Source organism: Salmo trutta, chromosome 5 (assembly GCF_901001165.1).
Source record: "Salmo trutta chromosome 5, fSalTru1.1, whole genome shotgun sequence".
Lineage (NCBI taxonomy): Eukaryota > Metazoa > Chordata > Actinopteri > Salmoniformes > Salmonidae > Salmo > Salmo trutta.
Genome location: NC_042961.1, coordinates 36,949,225 through 36,969,395, shown reverse-complemented (window position 1 = coordinate 36,969,395; position 20,171 = coordinate 36,949,225).

Below are 20,171 nucleotides of genomic sequence, written 5' to 3'. Positions count from 1 at the left end.
CATTTACAAAAGTATTCAGACCCTTTACTCAGTACTTTGTTGAAGCACTTTTGGCAGTGATTACAGCCTTGCATCTTCTTGGTCATGATGCAACAAGCATTTTTAAAAACGTATATATATTTTTTTATGACGCCACAAGCTCGGAACACCTGTATTTGGGGAGTTTCTCGCATTCTTCTTTGCAGATACTCTCAAGCTCTATCAGGCTGGATGGGGAGTGTCGCTGCAAAGCTATTTTCAGGTCTCTCCAGATATGTTTGATCAGGTTCAAGTCTGGGCTCTGGCTGGGCCACTCAAGGACGTTCAGAGACTTGTCCTGAAGCCACTCCTGTGTTGTCTTGGCTGTGTGCTTAGGGTCGTTGTCCTGTTGGAAGGTGAACCTTTCCCCCAATCTGAGGATCTGAGCACTCTGGAGCAGGTTTTCATCAAGGATCTCTCTGTACTTTGCTCCGTTTATGTTTTCCTTCGATCCTAACTAGTCTGTGAGTCTCTGCCGGCGAAAAACATTCCCACAGCATGATGCCGCCACCACCAGGCTTCACCGTAGGGATGGTGCCAGGTTTCCTCCAGACGTGACGCTTGGCAATTTCAAGTCTCTTAGCAAAGGGTCTGAATACTTATGTAAATGAGTTTTGATTATTAATACATTTGCACAAATTTCTAAAAACCTGTTTTCACTTTCTCATTATCGGGTGTTGTGTGTAGATTGATGATGAAAATAATTAATTTAATCAATTTTAGAAAAAGGCTAATGTAGCAAAATGTGGAAAAAAGGAAGGGGTCTGAATACTTTCCGAATGCACTGTATATGATCATAAGCACATGGTTTGGGAGGGCTCTGAGATATGAATCTTAATATAACCTATAGCCCAGGATTAAATACACGAGGGACATGGAATCACCTCAACTTTAGGATGGACCACTTTTGCACCTTTCAAATGCACAAAAAAAATATTTCCATAATGAATGAGACATACAGTAACATTGTAGTTACATAGGACTTTGGAAATTAGGTAACACTTTACATTAACCTGTTGGGGATAGGGGGCAGTACTTGCACGGTCGGATAAAAAACGTACCCGGTTTAATCTGGTTACTACTCCTGCCCAGAAACTAGAATATGCATATAATTGTTTGATTTGGATAGAAAACACCCTAAAGTTTCTAAAACTGTTTGAATGGTGTCTGTGAGTATAACAAAACTCATTTGGAAGGCCAAAACCTGAGAAGATTCCAAACAGGAAGCGCTCTCTCTGACTATTTCTTGGCCTTCTTGATCATCTCTATCCAAAACAGGGGATCTCTGGCATAACGTGACATTTTCTAACGCTCCCATAGGATCTCAGAAGGCGCCAGAACGATGAATGGTGACTTTGCAGGCCATGGCTGAAAAACAGTAGCGCATTTGAATAGTGGTCGATCTGAGAACAATGAGACTGGGGCGCGTGCACGAGCCGACACCATGTTTTTATTTTTTCGTCTTTGAACGAAAACAGGGTTTCCCGGTTGGAAAATTAGCGCTTTTTTATGAGAAAATCGCATAAAAATTGATTTTAAACAGCGTTTGACATGCTTCGAAGTACGGTAATGGAATATTTCGAATTTTTTTTGTCACGAAACGCGCCGGGCGTGTCACCCTTCTTTACCCTTCGGATAGTGTCTTGAACGCACGAACAAAACGCCGCTATTTGGATATAACTATGGATTATTTGGAACCAAAACAACATTGGGTGTTGAAGTAGAAGTCCTGGGAGTGCATTCTGATGAAGAACAGCAAAGGTAATTACATTTTTCTTATAGTAAATCTGAGTTTGGTGATTGCCAAACTTGGTGGGTGTCAAAATAGCTAGCCTGTGATGGCCGGGCTATCTACTCAGAATATTGCAAAATGTGCTTTCATCGAAAAGCTATTTTAAAATCGGACACCGCGATTGCATAAAGAAGGTCTGTATCTATAATTCTTACAATAATTGTTATGGTTTTTGTGAACGTTTATCGTGAGTAATTTAGTAAATTCACCGGAAGTGTTCGGTGGGTATGCTAGTTCTGAACGTCACATGCTAATGTAAAAAGCTGGTTTTTGATATAAATATGAACTTGATTGAACAAAACATGCATGTATTGTATAACAATGTCCTAGGAGTGTCATCTGATGAAGATCATCAAAGGTTAGTGCTGCATTTAGCTGTGGTTTTGGTTTTTGTGACATTATATGCTAGCTTGAAAAATGGGTGTCTAATTATTTCTGGCTGGGTACTTTCCTGACATAATCTAATGTTGTGCTTTAGTTGTAAAGCCTTTTTGAATTCGGACAATGTGGTTAGATAAAGGAGAGTCTTGTCTTTAAAATGGTGTAAAATAGTCATATGTCTGAAAAATTTACGTTTTTGGATTTTTGAGGAGTTTGTAATTTGCGCCACGCTCTATCATTGGATATTGGCGAGGCGTTCCGCTAGCGGAACATCTAGATGTAATAATACAGTTGACTTGTTTTGAAGAAATGTAAAAGTCTCTCCTTTATGATTACAATAATTCCACGACACACCGGTTCAATGGCCTGTATTAAGCGAGGCAGCAGAGCAAAGAATACTAGCTGAAAATATTAGTCTAGAGGAGAAGCCACTGTCAGAGCCAGTCATTCTCATTGGAGTGGGGGGGAAAACGGCACAACCAAAATGCATATATGAAGTTGACCTTAACGTGTATGGGATTAGTTCCTGTGCTCATAGTCCCAGGTCAGCATGAAGATCTCATTGTCGGTACAAACTTGATAAAGCACCTCATGCATCAAATGAAGGGTACTGACAAGTGCTGGAGACTCATATTAGAATGTACTTTGCGGCCATCACCTGCAGGTCAATACTTCTTGAACATGATGACTAGCCTGACACTTTGGCAGAGTGAAGAAATACCCAGAAAAATAGGGACAGTCAAACTCAACCAGGCTGTTACACTCCTTGCTAAACAAGAGCATCTAGTATGGGGGATGGCTTCCCAACAGTGTGTCAATGTCTCCAGGGATCACTATTGTGGTCGAACCCACTTCATCCAAGACCATGCCAGAAAACATCATGGTGGGCCGAGTCATCACACCCATATTGGGAAACAGTTGAATGCCCATGAAAGTCACTAACCTATCGGACAAACCTTTCTCTCTAAAGAGAAACTGAAAGCTGGCTGATATGTCACCATGTCTGTCTGTGGAGGACTTCACAGTTCTCCAAGACTCCTGCAAGATGGAAGGGGGGAACTCTAGGGAAGCAGCACACCCGGCTCTGTGGATTTGAAGCAGATGCTGCTAGATGTAGGTTTGGGAGAGGTTGACATCGAACCCTTTAAAGTCAGTCAAGTAATAAGAGAGTATTTGTGTTTGACCCTCACCAAACTCTGTCTCCTAGAGATGTACTTTGGTACGAAAAGTGCAAATCAATCCCAGAACAACAGCAAAGGACGTTGTGAAGATGTTGGAGGAAACAGGCCCAAAAGTATCTATATCCACAGTAAAACGAGTCCAATATTGACATAACCTGAAAGGCCGCTCAGCAAGGAAGAAGCCACTGCCCCAAAACCACCATAAAAAAGGCAGACTATAGTTTGCAACTACACATGGGGACAAAGAACGTACTTTGATCGTACTTGGTCTGATGAAACAAAAATAGAACTGTTTGGCCATAATGACCATCGTTATATTTGGAGGAAAAAGGGGGAGGCTTGCAAGCCGAAGAACACCCCCAACCTTGAAGCATGGGGGTGGCAGCATCATGTTGTGGGGGTGCTTTGCTGCAGGAGGGACTGGTGCACTTCACAAAATAGATGGCCTCATGAGGAAGGAAAATTATGTGGATATATTGAAGCAACATCTCAAGACATCAGTCAGGAAGTTAAAGCTTGGTCGCAAATGGGTCTTCCAAATGGACAATGACCCCAAGCATACTTCCGAAGTTGTGGCAAAATGGCTTAAGGACAACAAAGTCAAGGTATCGGAGTGGCCATCACAAAGCCCTGACTTTAATCCTATAGAAAATGTGTGGGTAGAACTGAAAAAGTGTGTGCGAGCAAGGAGGCCTACAAACCTGGTTCAGTTACACCAGCTCTGTCAGGAGGAATGGGCCAAAATTCACCCAACTTATTGTGGGAAGCTTGTGGAAGGCTACCCGCAATGTTTGACCCAAGTTAAACAATTTAAAGGCAATGCTACCAAATACTAATTGAGTGTATGTAAACTTCTGACCCACTGGGAATGTGATGAAAGAAAAACAAGCTGAAATAAATGATTGTATAATTCTGATATTTCACATTCTTAAAATAAAGTGGTGATCCAACTGACCTAAGACAGGGAATTTTTATTTGGATTAAATGTCAGGAATTGTGAAAAACTGAGTTTAAATGTATTTGGCTAAGGTGTATGTAAACTTCCGACTTCAACTGTAAGCTGGTGGATGACAACGGAAACACCAAGGTGGTACATCAGAACCTTATTCTTGACATCAGCTTTCTGCATGTAAAAGTGCCCGACGATGATTCTTGTGAATCTCAATCAGATGGAGCTGTAGATCAAAGTGTGAGGGTCAGTCAATGGACTTTTCAGATTCTGATGAAGAGGATAGCTCTGGGAATTTGACCAATTCATGGATACTCAGTAGAGTAGATGATGCCGCAAGTCAGGAGTCAGTCAGAGATGAGATGGAGCAAGAACAGTCAGCGTACAGCTGTAGGGACAATCCAGACTAAGACCGTCAAGCCCAGCTACCTCTCAATAATGAGACTGCCATTAGCATTCCTGACTATGACAGTGTAGCTGTAGTCCCTCACACAGAATCTTCAGGCATTCCTGACTCAGTTGCGCCAGCTGATTTAGCTAGTGACCAAGACTTACATACACCGGGTTCAGTTGATTCGTAAGATATGGTCAGAACACGCACTAGTAGGGTAGTGAAATCTGTCTTATTGAGACAATGGCTTAGAGGCCAGTCACTATTTAGCCACCAAACTAAGAAAGAAGTTCCAGACTCCTCTAACTCTGTATTAAAAAGGTTTTTCTTTATTTCTTCAGATGTTTTGAGGAATATTAATTCATATGTAGAGACATCTAAGTGATTTGTAGAATGGTATCAGGGGATAATGTAATGTGGAGATGAGTGTTGTATGGTGTACTTGGCATTGTATTAGACAGGTATTCCCCAACTGGGGTATGTGTATGCGCAATGCCGTTGGGGGAACGCCAAATAAAAATGTGATTGACATTTATTTATTTTACTTTTTTCACATTTCCAAACAGTTCATTTATATTTTCCAAAAGAGCTATACCTTTGGGTGAGGTTTTTTCTCACCATAGTAGCCTCGTTTCACTGCCAAAACTAAAATTAAACCATCTAGTGTTCAGCGAAAGAACAATACAACGTCAAATACAGTTAGCCGAGTCAAATAATTAACATCAGATCACATTAAACGCTACTCTCTCGTGGGAATTTCACTAACGGTCCATATGTAGCCGAACGTAGTTGCAGCTCATTCCATTTGCCCGAAAATGGAAAAATGGTTAAAAAAAGTAAGGCCCGCGTCCATAGAGACACATACCAGCTCTACTGGTACTACTGCTACTACCAGCAGTACTACACCTGCATCTATCGACAACACAAGGTGTTCTGCTTCCACGAGTACATCCAATGCTAGCATCAGTAATTCTACATTTGATGTTAGCCCAGCTAGCATGGACACTGACAGTTGTGAATCTTTTACAGCCGAAGAGCTACTGCACCGAACAACAGACAGGGACGTTGGACCATCAAAGAGGCGCAAATATGATGAGAACTACATTGACTTGGGGTTCACTTATCAAATTGTATTGGTCACATACACATGGTTAGTTCCGACCATGCAGTAATATCTAACAAGTAATCTAACAATTTCACAACAACTACCTTTTACACACAAGTGTAAAGGAATTAATAAGAATATGTATATATAAATATATGGATGAGCGATGGCCGAACGGCATAGGCAAGATGCAGTAGATGGTATAGAGTACAGTATATACATATGAGATTGAGTAATGTAGGGTATGTGCAAATTATATAAAGTGGCATTGTTTAAAGTGACTAGTGATACATTTATTACATCCAGTTTTTAATTATTAAAGTGGCTAGAGATTTGAGTCAGTATGTTGTCAGCAGCCACTCAATGTTAGTGATGGCTGTTTAACCTCTCTCGGGTATGTGGGACGAAATCGTCCCACCTAGTCAACAGCCAGTGGAATCGAGTGGCGCAAAATACAAAAACCTTAAAAATGCTAAAAGTTCAATTTCTCAAACATATGACTATTTTACACCATTTAACCTCTCTAGGGCAGGTGGCACCAAATCGTCCCACCTACGTAACAGCCAGTTGAATCCTGTGGCGCGATTTTCAAATACCTTAGAAATGCTATTACTTCAATTTCTCAAACATATGACTATTTTACAGCTATTTAAAGACAAGACTCTCGTTAATCTAACCACACTGTCCGATTTCAAAAAGGCTTTACAACGAAAGCAAAACATTAGATTATGTCAGCAGAGTACCCAGCCAGAAATAATCAGACACCCATTTTTCAAGCTAGCATATAATGTCACAAAAACCCAGAAGACAGCTAAATGCAGCACTAACCTTTTATGATCTTCATCAGATGACACACCTAGGACATTATGTTATACAATACATGCATGTTTTGTTCAATCAAGTTCATATTTATATCAAAAACCAGCTTTTTACATTAGCATGTGACGTTCAGAACTAGCATACCCACCGAACACTTCCGGTGAATTTACTAAATTACTCACGATAAACGTTCACAAAAAACATAACAATTATTTTAAGAATTATAGATACAGAACTCCTCTATGCACTCGATATGTCCGATTTTAAAATAGCTTTTCGGTGAAACCACATTTTGCAATATTCTAAGTAGATAGCCCGGCATCACAGGGCTAGCTATTTAGACACCCAGCAAGTTTAGCACTCACCAAAGTCAGATTTACTATTAGAAAAGTTTGATTACCTTTCCTGTTCTTCGTCAGAATGCACTCCCAGGACTTCTACTTCAATAACAAATGTAGGTTTGGTCCAAAATAATCCATAGTTATGTTCCATCAGCGCCGTTTTGTTCGTGCGTTCAAGACACTATCCCAATGGTAAATAAGGGTCACGCGCACGGCGCATTTCGTGACAAAAGATTTCTAAATATTTCATTACCGTACTTCGAAGCATGTCAACCGCTGTTTAAAATCAATTTTTATGCCATTTTTCTCGTAAAAAAGCGATAATATTCTGACCGGGAATCTGCAATTAGGTAAACAGCCGAAAGAAAATACAGCATGGGGTCGACTCGGGCACGCGCCTAATTCCTTTGTCCTCTTATCGGCCACTTGGCAAAGGCGAGAATGTGTTTCAGCCTGGGGCTGCCTCGATATCGTTCAGCTTTTTCCCGGGCTCAGAGACTATGGAAGCCGTAGAAAGTCCACGTTACAGCAAAAGATCAATCTTCAATAAACAGAGACAAGAGGAACGACTACTTGTCAGACCGGTCACTTCCTGCATGAAACCTTCTCAGGTTTTTGCCTGCCATATGAGTTCTGTTATACTCACAGACACCATTCGAACAGTTTTAGAAACTTTAGGGTGTGTTCTATCCAAAGCCAATTATATGCTTATTCTAGTTATTGGGCAGGAGTAGTAACCAGATTAAATCGGGTACGTTTTTTATCCGGCCGTGTAAATACTGCCCGCTAGCCCTAACAGGTTAAGAGGTTTAACAGACTTTATCCCTCTGAAACGGTTTCTCAAGCGAATACAGGAACAATATTTCTAACATAAGAACATGTGGAATGATCAGAGATGATCTATAGAAAACTAATGTCAAATTAGTTTTTATTTTGTGATGTCATTAAAAATGCAATGAAGGAAATACTGTAACTTGGAAAGTATATAACCATATTCTGTCAAGATCCCATCCTTAACGTTGTCTATGAAAAATTTTGAAAGTATTTTTTTTAAATAGAAAGGGTATTTTAGGAGCCATAAGAGAATCTATCTCCTATAAACTGTGCCTAGTAAGTAGCCACGCCCCGAGTGAGGTCAGAGAGCTGGTCAGACTGACCGAACCATCCCGTTCGGCCACCAAAGGATTGGTGGAGAATTTAACATTAGACCAGAAAAGTGTTGAGCGGTCCGTACACGTTGGAAATGTTTGGAACTTTGAACCTCAACACGAGGTGAAGAAAATAAACTCACCTCCTAGATCAGAACATCACCAGCCTGCAGCTGCACGTGTAAAGTAGTTCAAACTCTGACTATCAACACGAGGTGGAGAGAGGAGAAAACTCCCCTCTCGGGACAATCACAGGTACGGCTGATTAGGTGTCCTAAGTCAAATATCTAGAAAAGTGAACTCTTCAAACCATCCTACTATTCTTCACAAATCACCGTATTCTCCTACTCTCATCACCAATGGGAACTGTTGACACCGCTGGCTAATCACTTCCAAGGAGCATCTTCCAGAGTGAACAACATTATGAAGATGGGACAGGGGACCTCTTTTGGACAATCAGAGCCTTACAGGCTTGCCGCTGAAAGGCCAACCCAAAACTCTTCCTAAAAAGGGCTGGTTCCAACAGAGCTAAATGGCGAATGTCACTCACACATATATGCATTAATGATTTCTTACTTCAAATGGGTAGCGGTTCGTGTGCAAAGTATATGATTACTGTGAGAATAGTTTCAAAAATGTATCAACGATAAGTGCAATCCTCCCTCTCCCCCCTCCTATTCATTTTCTGTGTAACAAACTGGCATATGTTGTCAGTCTGCTAGGGACCTTCTTGTCATGTGTATGTTCATTCTGTGTTATTATTCAGTTAGCTAGTAAATAAATAATTAACCATTTCACACATGAGTTCCAAATATCTCTAAAGGTCACCCCAGCGTGAGTTGTTTTATTCACGTGATGTCAGAATGCACTCACTGTTCCAAAATGTGATTATTACGCAACAGGACAGTTAACACGTGCTGCCTGCTAATTATCTATAGGCTATATTTCAACTTGTCAATTTCAAATTAATTTCTAACAAGTTGTATTTAGTAACACCAGTTTGATTTGAGGTGTGTTCCTCCTCCCCATTAACACACATAGAAGTAGCCTATTTCTGCATAGGGGACAATTTATGTTTGAGGCTTTACTGAGCCGGATAAACGTCTCTCTTCGATGAGAGCTCACAGCACTTCACTCATGTTTGTGCAGATCAAGTATGCATATATGTGCGCAGTCCTGCAAGATTTGGAACATTTTCTTGCTGGCGCTCGCTTTGCCTTCCTTGTTGTTTTCTTTACACATAATAACTTTGGATATGTGTGCGTTCCTATCAAAGTAAGTTCCTTATTTTATGTATATCATTTTGTTGTTTTTACTGTAGGCGCATACAGTATATACAGTTGAAGTCAGAAGTTTACATACACCTTAGCCAAATACATTTAAACTCAATTTTTCACAATTCTTGACATTTAATCCAAATAAAAATTCCATGTTTTAGGTCAGTTAGGACCACCACTTTATTTTAAGAATGTGAAATGTCAGAATAATAGTAGTGAGAATGATTTACTTCAGATTTCATCACATTCCCAGTTTACATACACTCATTTAGTATTTGGTAGCATTACCTTTAAATTGTTTAACTTGGGTCAAACATTTTGGGTAGCCTTCCACAATAAGAAGGGGCTGCAGGTATCCTAGTGGTTAGAGCATTGGACTTGTAACCGAAAGATTGCAATATCGAATCCCCGAGCTGACAAGCTAAAAATCTGTCGTTCTGCCCCTGAACAAGGCAGTTAACCCAGTGTTCCTAGGCTGTCATTGGAAATAAGAATCTGTTCTTAACTGACTTGCCTAGTTAAAAAAATAAAAAAATAAGTTTGAATTGTGGCCCTTCCTCCTGACAGAGCTGGTGTAACTGAGTCAGGTTTGTAGGCCTCCTTGCTCACATACATTTTTCAGTTCTGCCCACATTTTATCTAGGATTAAAGTCAGGGCTTTATGATGGCCAATCCAATACCTTGACTTTGTTGTGCTTAAGCCATTTTGCCAAAACTTTGGAAGTATGCTTTGGGTCATTGTTCATTTGGAAGACCCATTTGCGACCAAGCTTTAACTTCCTGACTGATGTCTTGAGATGTTGCTTCAATATATCCACATAATTTTCCTGCCTCGTGATGCCATCTATTTTGTGAAGTGCACCAGTCCCTCCTGCAGCAAAGCACCCCCACAACATGATGCTGCCATCCCCATGCTTCACAGTTGGAATGGTGTTCTTCGGCTTGCAAGCCTCCCCCTTTTTCCTCCAAGCATAACAATGGTCATTAAGGCCAAACAGTTCTATTTTTGTTTCATCAGAACAGAGGACAAATCTCCAAAAAGTACGATCTTTGTCTCCATGTGCATTTGCAAACTGTAGTCTGGCTTTTTTATGGCCTGTTTTGAAGCACTGGCTTCTTCCTTGCTGAGCGGCCTTTCAGGTTTTGTCAATATAGGACTCGTTTTACTGTGGATATAGATACTTTGTACCTGGTTCATCCAGCATCTTTACAAGGGCTTTTGCTGTTTTTCTGGGATTGATTTACATTTTTCGCACCAAACTATGTTCATCTCTAGGAGACAGAACGCGTCTCCTTCCTGAGCGGTATGATAGCTGCGTGGTCCCATGGTGTTCATACTTATGTACTATTGTTTGTACAGATGAATGTGGTACCTTCAGGCATTTGTAAATTGCTCCCATGCTCCCATTGCTCCCATGGATGAACCAGACTTGTGGAGGTCTACAATTTTTTTTGAGGTCTTGGCTGATTTCTTTTGATTTTCCCATGATGTCAAGCAAAGAGGCACAGAGTTTGAAGGTAGGCCTTGAAATACATCCACAGGTACACCTCCAATTGACTCAAATTATGTAATTTAGCCTATCAGAAGCTTCTAAAGGCATGACATCATTTTCTGGAATTTTCCACGCTGTTTAACCCCTGGTCGGGCTCCTGGTCGGACATCCAGCGAAACCCCTGGTCGGACATACAGCGAAAAATCCTATCATTAGCATAACAAAATGTAATATATATATTTTTTCAAATATAGGACTATGTTATATCGTTTTATAGATACACCTCTCCTGAATCGAACCACGTTGTCCGATTTCAAAAAGGCTTTACAGCAAAAGCAAAACATTAGATTATGTTAGAGGAGTATATCGTAAAAGTAGCCACATAGCCATTTTCCGACCAACCACATGCATCACAAATAACCAAAAAACAGCTAAATGCAGCACTAACCTTTGACAATCTTCATCAGATGACACACCTAGGACATCATGTTACACAATACATGCATTCGATAAAGTTGTTCGATAAAGTTCATATTTATATATAAAAACAGCATTTTACATCGGCGTGTGACGTTGACTAACTATTTTCCCTCAAATGCATCCGGTGAAACAGCGCTACAATTTACTAAATTACTATTCGAAAACATTTTTAAAATGTAATATTGTCATTCTAAGATTTATAGATGAATATCTCTTGAAAACACCTGTAATGCCAGATTTAAAAATAACTTTACTGGGTAATCACACTTTGCGATAAAAGGGGATGCAATACATAGAAAAATAGGCTACCGTTACAGGTCAGCGCCATCTTGGAACAATCGCATATCAAATCTACTCTTGTATACTATTGTCAATAATCCCTTACCTTTGATTATCTTTATCAGAAAGCACTTCTAGGAATCCCAGGTCCACAACAAATGTATTTTCGTTCGAAAAAGTTCATCCTTTACGTCCCAATAGCTTGTTCTTGTTAGCGCGTTCTGAAGGCTGCTCCAAAACTTCCGTCGGCTGCGGGACTTCTCTCTCAACAAAATGCATTTTTTTTTTAATTTAGGTTCGTTCAAACATGTTAAACGTTGTATAACATAAATCTTTAGGGCCTTTTTCAACCAGAGCTCCAATAAGATTCAAGGGGGACGATTGCATTGTGTTTCAAAACGTTTCGAAAGGGGAGGGTAGCCAGGGGCGCCGGCGTCATAATGGTGATGGCCCTCTCCGTGTGACCACATTCCACTGCGTCTCATTCATTCAGTTTTCACAGTAGAAGGCTCAAATCACTTTGTAAAGACTGGGGACATCTAGTGGAAGCAATAGGAAGTGCTCAATGAACCATTGCTCATGGTGTGATTTATAGGCAAGGTGCTGAAGTTGAGTCCGCAATTCAGAATTCCACATCCTGTTACGATCGGTCTCGGGGTTTTGACTGCCATATGAGTTCTGTTATACTCACAGACACCATTCAAGCAGTTTTGGAAACTTTAGGGTGTTTTCTATCCACAAGTATTAATTATATGCATATCCTAGCTTCTGAGTTTGAGTAGGAGGCCGTTTAAAATGGGCACGAATTCTTTTCAAAAATCGCTGTAGCGCCCCCTATCCTAGGCGACCGTCAAGAGGTTAACTTCTTATGGATCCCTTCGCGCGCCAATCCCTTTAGCGGGATCGATTTGACAACACCCAGTGAAATTGCAGAGCGCCAAAGTCAAAAACAGAAATACTCATAATAACAATTCATAAAGCATACAAGTGTTATACATCGGTTTAAAGATGAACTTCTTGTTAATCCAGCCGCAGTGTCAGATTTCTAAAAGGCTTTACAGTGAAAGCAGACCATGCGATTATCTGAGGACAGCGCCCAGCATACCAACACATGAAAATCAGATTTCAACCAGGCAGGTGCTACACAAAAGTCAGAAATAACGATATAATTCATGACTTACCTTTGAAGATCTTCTTCTGTTAGCACTCAAATGTCCCATAAACATCACAAATGGTCTTTTTGTTTGATAAATTGTTTCTTTATATCCCAAAATGTCCATTTATTTGGCGCGTTTGAATCAGAAAAACATCGGTTCCAACTCGCCCAACATGACAACAAAGTATCCAATAAGTTACCTGGAAACTTTGTCCAAACATTTAAAAGAACTTTCCTAATCCAACTTTAGGTATTTTAAAACGTAAATAATCAATACAATTTAAGATGGAATATACTGTGTTCAATAGCGGATGAAATGAAAGTGGAGCGAGTTCCAGGTCGTGCGCCCCAAACAAAAAAGTACACTTGGCTTGACTCTCAGAAAGGAAAGGGCTACTTCTTCATTTCTCAAAGGAAAAACATCAACCAATTTCTAAAGACTTGACATCTAGTGGAAGCCATAGGAACTGCAAGCATATTTCTCTTAAAAAGGGATTGCCATAGAAAACTAATGGAAAACAGATTGAGCTCAATTTTTCTTCCCCTGGATGGATTGTGCTCAGGGTTTCGCCTGCCAAATCAGTTCTGTTATACTCACAGCCAGTTTTAGAAACTTCAGAGTGTTTTCTATCCATATGCATATCCCAGCTTCTGGGCCTGACTAGCAGGTAGTTTACTTTGGGAACGCTTGTCATCCGGATGTGAAAATACTGCCCTCTAGTCCAGAGGTTTAATTATGCTTTTTTTGCTGACGTTTGCTGACACCGGCCATATTTAACCGGTTTTGAGCTTTCGTAAATTCATCAGTTATTCTCCGCTCTGGCACACTCAAACGAGAGTGCTCTTTATTTAATTTAACTAGGCAAGTCAGTTAAGCACATAATCTTATTTACAACGACGGCCTACCTAGGCCAAACCCAGACAACGCTGGGCTAATTGTGCGCCGCCCTATGGGACTCCCAATCACGGCCGGATGTGATACAGCCTGGAATCAAAACAAGGACTGCAGTGACACCTCTTGCACTGAGATGCAGTGCCTTAGACCGCTGCTCCACTCAGGAGCTCTGAAACAGTTGTTGCAATGAAAATCTCACGTCTGGATTACTGCATCTCGCTGCTGGTGGGGCTCCCTGCCTGTGCCATTAAACCCTTACAACTCATCCAGAACACCGCAGCCCGTCTGGTGTTCAATCTTCCCAAGTTCTCTCACGTCACCCCGCTCCTCCGCACACTCCACTGGCTTCCAGTTGAAGCTCGCATCTGCTACAAGACCATGGTGCTTGCCTACGGAGCTGTGAGGGGAACGGCACCTTCCTTGATCACCTTCAGGCTCTGATCAGTCCCTACACCCAAAGAAGGGCACTGCGTTCATCCACCTCTGGCCTGCTCGCCTCCCTACCTCTGCGGAAACACAGTTCCCGCTCAGCCCAGTCAAAACTGTTCGCTGCTCTGGCACCCCAATGGTGGAACAAGCTCCCTCACGACGCCAGGACAGCGTACTATTGTAAAGTGGTTGTTCCACTGGATATCATAAGGTGAATGCACCAATTTGTAAGTCGCTCTGGATAAGAGCGTCTGCTAAATGACGTAAATGTAAATGTAAAATAGACAGGAGTGTGCTATATGGTAGACCAATCCAAACTCATCTCTCAGCATGTCCAGCCCACTCATTATCTCAGTCAATCATGGCTAGCAGGAAGGTTCCTTGCTTTGTCTGTGGCTAAACCATCTAGGCTTGTAATTTGACAATTTTATTCGTATTTACAGATGGCATACAAGTTTGTTATTAAGGCACATGGGTCACATTTGTTGATTCTGGTTGAAATAAAAAGAAAGCCTTCGTCATCGCAACGCTTGGAAAGCACTCAGTTGATATAATAGAGAACAATCATAACAAATCAGACAATATCAGTCAGAGTCAGGGGATCCACTGACCCAGTAGTAATTAAGAAGTTTGAAAATCATATAATGATTGCAGTATGCAATGTGTACAAGTTAAAACCATGTGGGGGGGAAATGAACTGGCGCTGCGCTTGTTGATTGTTTTGAATAGCAGGACAGAAATAAAGTACCTTAATTCTGTACTCATGTTGAAAAGAGAGGTCCAATAATTTCAATGTTCAAGTTTTATTAGTCGTATTTACAGGATACACATGGTATACACCGTCCAACAAAATGCTTACTTACAGGTTATTTCTTGACAATGCAACAACAATAAGAAATAAAAGGATGAGAATATGAACATAAAGTAAATGGCTCAGTAGACTAGAATAACATTCTGAGCAAACAAAGTAATGTGATGCAAAAATAGCCATTAAAAAAAGCAGCAGGAACCAGCAAGATCCGTACCCTTCTCAGCATCGCCATCTTGATCTCTTGGCAGGGGTTAGAGAGGATAGTCCCCCTACAGTCACAGCAGACGGTATATTGGTTTGACATCGTTGTAGTTGTTGTGTCTCTGACTGATTAAATGATATAGCAGGCTTTTTTATCAAATCGATTACCTAACGTTTGATTGATTACGTGATTGAATTAAACCATGCAACAATTAACTCGGTAATAAACTGGGGCACCACGGAAGAGTGTTTATAGAGCTGCTCTCTTCTGAATAAACTCATAAAGATATTTACATCAATAGCAGTCAATTATTTATCATCACCATATTCAGTCTCATCTGAACGTCGTAAAATTCTTGGTTATCTTCATGAACCCTGGCTAACAAGTTGAATCAGGAATACAAAAATTGGCAAAATTAATGATTTACTAAATAATCACACAGAATTACATATACACAATATGGACCATACATTGATTACTAGTCATGTCATAAAATAAAAAGTCCCTAGCGGACGAAACAGGATTTGACGGCTGGTTACACAAGCCAACTGACATTCTGTATTTACGGTAGTTTCCTAGGATCCTGCCATTCTAGGGAGTTTTTCCTAGCTACCGTGCATAATGATCACACTCTTCTCTGACTAGTGTTTATTTCATTCATAGCACATTTTTACACGTACGTTCATATATTATAGAAAAACGTGAATATCCAGCATTGCTTGCTGTTTGGGGTTTTAGGCTCGGTTTCTTTGAGACATCTGCTGATGTAAAAAGGGTTTTATAAATACATTTGATTGTTTGATTTGAAACAAGAACACTTACCCTCAGATGGACAAAGATGGCTAAGAATTACTCTGCAGTATTTTCAAGTGTCATACAAATAATCGTTTGACTTGATTATGTACATGGACATTTAACAAAATTGACATTTACAAAAGGTTCAGATAGTCAACATTGATCTACACAATACATTTATATCAGATAGATGGGAATAGTATAGGAGATTGTGCGTTCTCTATTCACTCTATTTCTATCTTCAACATTCAGCCCTGACATTAGTTGAAGGCAGCCTATTTCAGAAAAGTACTGCAGTTGTTAACTAAAGTAGTTACTTCTTGACATCTGTATTTGAAAAGTTGTCACTTTCTGGGATCGCTATTCAAATAGTTTTAAAAAGCGGTCATTTTTTGGATTCAAATAGTTGCAGTCTCCTCCAAAGTAACTATTTGTTTCCCTGAAGAAATTGCGCCTTTCCACAGAACATAGCTAAAACTATAGTTATCGCAGGTCTTCTCCTCTCTGTATATTAGATCTAATTGTGTGAGAGTTTGGTAATGCTTGGAAGTTGAATATACAGATTACTGTGCAATCAACTGGCTGTCTAGGTTTTCACTTGGAATGACCTGGATCTGAGTACCTGATAATTATAAATGATTGTGCAAACATAGATTGAATGACTGTGGTGTAATGTATAATGTAACATATTGTTAGTCAGACATAGATGTTTGATAAGATCAGCATAAAATTGGGATCAAGTCAAAAGACAACGTACAGTATGTTTCATCCTTACTAATTCTACACAAAGTCAATTTTTAAGTGTGTGACAGGATCCGTTATTTAAAGGCACAATTTGGTTTAATGCACTTATTACTTGACATGTTACCAATTTACATTCAAGGTGCTTCAAAAGGGAATAGAATGATGAGGAAAATTACAAGAAAAGTGAGTTTTGGTCCCACATGTGGACAACATGTCAGCCAGCTGAGGACTCAAACATGAGTACCCGGCACTGAGATCAACTTCAAGTAAACATGTATAATAAAATAAAGGGAGAGAGGTCGTTAACGAAATCAGTGCTATGCAGAAATCAGACCACTTTCCTGGGAAAATAAAAAATGCACATTTAATGGACTTAAATTACTTTGATTTGATGACGATGCTTGATATTTAAATACTGTGCATCGGCAGTATGAGAAATCTCCAGTGGTGGTGTAATAATGGAGCTGTGAGTCAGGAAGCAGGTGCAATGTTTAATAAAACAACAAAACCAGGAACGAGACAATTCCATGTGGCTACACGCCAGTACACAATATAGTACCAACTGGTGAGTGACCATAAGAGAGTGACATAAAGGGGAGGAAATTATGAAGTTAATGAAGTCCAGGTGTGAATCATAATGATTAACAGGTGAGAGTAATGATGAATCCCAGGACCGGTGGTTAGTACTCAATTGTCATACATGACTAATAGTATAGATACTTTAACCTTTCTGGGAAGAGGGTTCTGCTAGCGGAAAACCTGGCCTACTGCCAGTGAAATTGCAGGGCGCCAAATTCAAACAAATCTCATAATTAAAATTCCTCAAACGTACAAGTATTATACAGATAAAGATATAAGATATAAAGATAAACTTCTTGTTAATCCAACCACAGTGTCCGATTTAACCTCTTACATCTAGAAGTTCCGCTAGCGGAACACCCGCTCCAATATCCAATGATGGGCGTGGCGCGAAATACAAACTCCTCTAAAATCCGAAAACTTCAATTTTTCAAACATATGACTATTTTACAGCATTTTAAAGACAAGACTCTCGTTAAATCTAACCACACTGTCCGTTTTCAAAAAGGCTTTACAGCGAAAGCAAAACATTAGATTATGTCAGCAGAGTACCCAGCCAGAAATAATCAGACACCCATTTTTCAAGCTAGCATATAATGTCACAAAAAAACAAAACCACAGCTAAATGCAGCACTAACCTTTGGTGATCTTCATCAGATGACAACCCTAGGACATTATGTTATACAATGCATGCATGTTTTGTTCAATCAAGTTCATATTTATATCAAAAACCAGCTTTTTTACATTAGCATGTGACGTTCAGAACTAGCATACCCCCCGCAAACCTCCGGTGAATTTACTAAATTACTCACGATAAACGTTCACAAAAAACATAACAATTATTTTAAGAATTATAGATACAGAACTCCTCTATGCACTCGATATGTCCGATTTTAAAATAGCTTTTCGGTGAAAGTACATTTTGCAATATTCTCAGTAGATAGCCCGGCATCACAGGGCTAGCTATTTAGAAACCCAGCAAGTTTAGCCTTCACCAAACTCCGATTTACTATTAGAAAAGTTTGATTACCTTTGGTGTTCTTCGTCAGAATGCACTCCCAGGACTTCTACTTCAATAACAAATGTTGGTTTGGTCCAAAATAATCCATAGTTATATCCAAACGGCGGCGTTTTGTTCGTGCGTTCAAGACACTATCCGAAGTGTAAATAAGGGTCACGCGCATGACACAGTTCGTGACAAAAAAATTCTAAATATTCCATTACCGTACTTCGAAGCATGTCAACCGCTGTTTAAAATCTAATTTTCTCGTAAAAAAGCGATAATATTCCGACCGGGAGTTGTTCAATCCGCTCAGAGACGATAGAATAAAAACATGGTGTCGTCTCGTGCACGAGCATGAGTCCCTTTGTCCGCTGATAGACCACTTAGCAAAAGCGCTCGTGTGTTTCAGCCAGGGCTTGGAATTACATCATTCAGCTTTTTGCCGCCTTCTGAGAGCCCATGGGAGCCGTAGGAAGAGTCACGTAACAGTTATACAGCCCCTTATCCCTAAAGAGTTTAATAGAAAATGACTCAAGTAAAGGTGAGATCCTCTGTAATGGATAGAGATAATCAAGAAGGGCAAGAAATGGTCAGACAGGGTACTTCCTGAACAGAATCTTCTCATGTTTTGGCCTGCCAAATGAGTTCTGTTATACTCACAGACACCATTCAAACAGTTTTAGAAACTTTGGAGTGTTTTCTATCCAAAGCTATGAGTAATAATCAGTTTAAATCGGGTACGTTTTTTATCCGGCCGTGAAAATACTGCCCCCTATCCATAACAGGTTAAAGAAGGCTTTACGGTGAAAGCACACCATGCGATTATGTTAGGTCAGCACCTAGCCACAAAAAAACATACAGCCATTTTCCAATGGAGAGGTGTCACAAAAGTCAGAAATAGCATTAAAATTAATCACTAAACTTTGATCTTCATCTGGTGGCACTCCCAGGACTCCATGTTAGACAATAAATGTTTGTTTTGTTCGATAAAGTTAATCTTTATGTGCAAATAACTCCTTTTTGTTCGCGTGTTTGGTTCACTATTCCAAATGCACAAGGCGCGGGCACTAAGTCCAGACGAAAAGTAAAACAAGTTCCATTACAGTTTGTAGAAACATGTCAAACGATGTATAGAATCAATATTTAGGATGTTTTTATCATAAATCTTCAATAATATTCCAACTGGACAATTTCTTTGTCTTTAGAAATGAAAGGGAAGGGAGCTCATGCCCACGGCTGCACACGTGACTAATCTAAAGGCTTTCAGCCAGACCACTGGTTCCAACAGCTCTTATTCGCTCCCCTTTTACAATAGAAGCCTGAAACAATGTTTTAAAGACTGTTGACATCTAGTGGAAGCCTTAGGAAGTGCAATCTGACCCCACAGACACTGGATATTTGATAGGCATTCCCTTGAAAACTACAAACCTCAGAATTCCCAATTCCTGGTTGGATTTTTCTCAGGTTTTCGCCTGCCATATGAGTTCTGTTATACTCACAGACATTATTTTAACAGTTTTGGAAACTTTAGTGTTTTCTATCCAAATCTACTAATTATATGCATATTCTAGCTTCTGGGCCTGAGTAACAGGCAGTTTGCTCTGGGCACGCTTATCTTCCAAACTTCCCAATGCAGCCCCTTATCCCTAAAGAGTTTAATAGAAAATGACTCAAGTAAAGGTGAAAGCCACCCAGTAAAACAATACTTGATTTAAATTTAAAAAGTATTTGTTAAGTATTAAAAGTAAAACTATGAATAATTTGGAATTCCTTATATTAAGCAAACCAGATGGCACGATTTTCATTTTTTTTTTAAATGTACTGATAGCTAGGGGCACACTCCAACACTCAGATATAATTTATAAACGAAGCACTTGTTATTAGTGAGGCAGTGGGGATTACA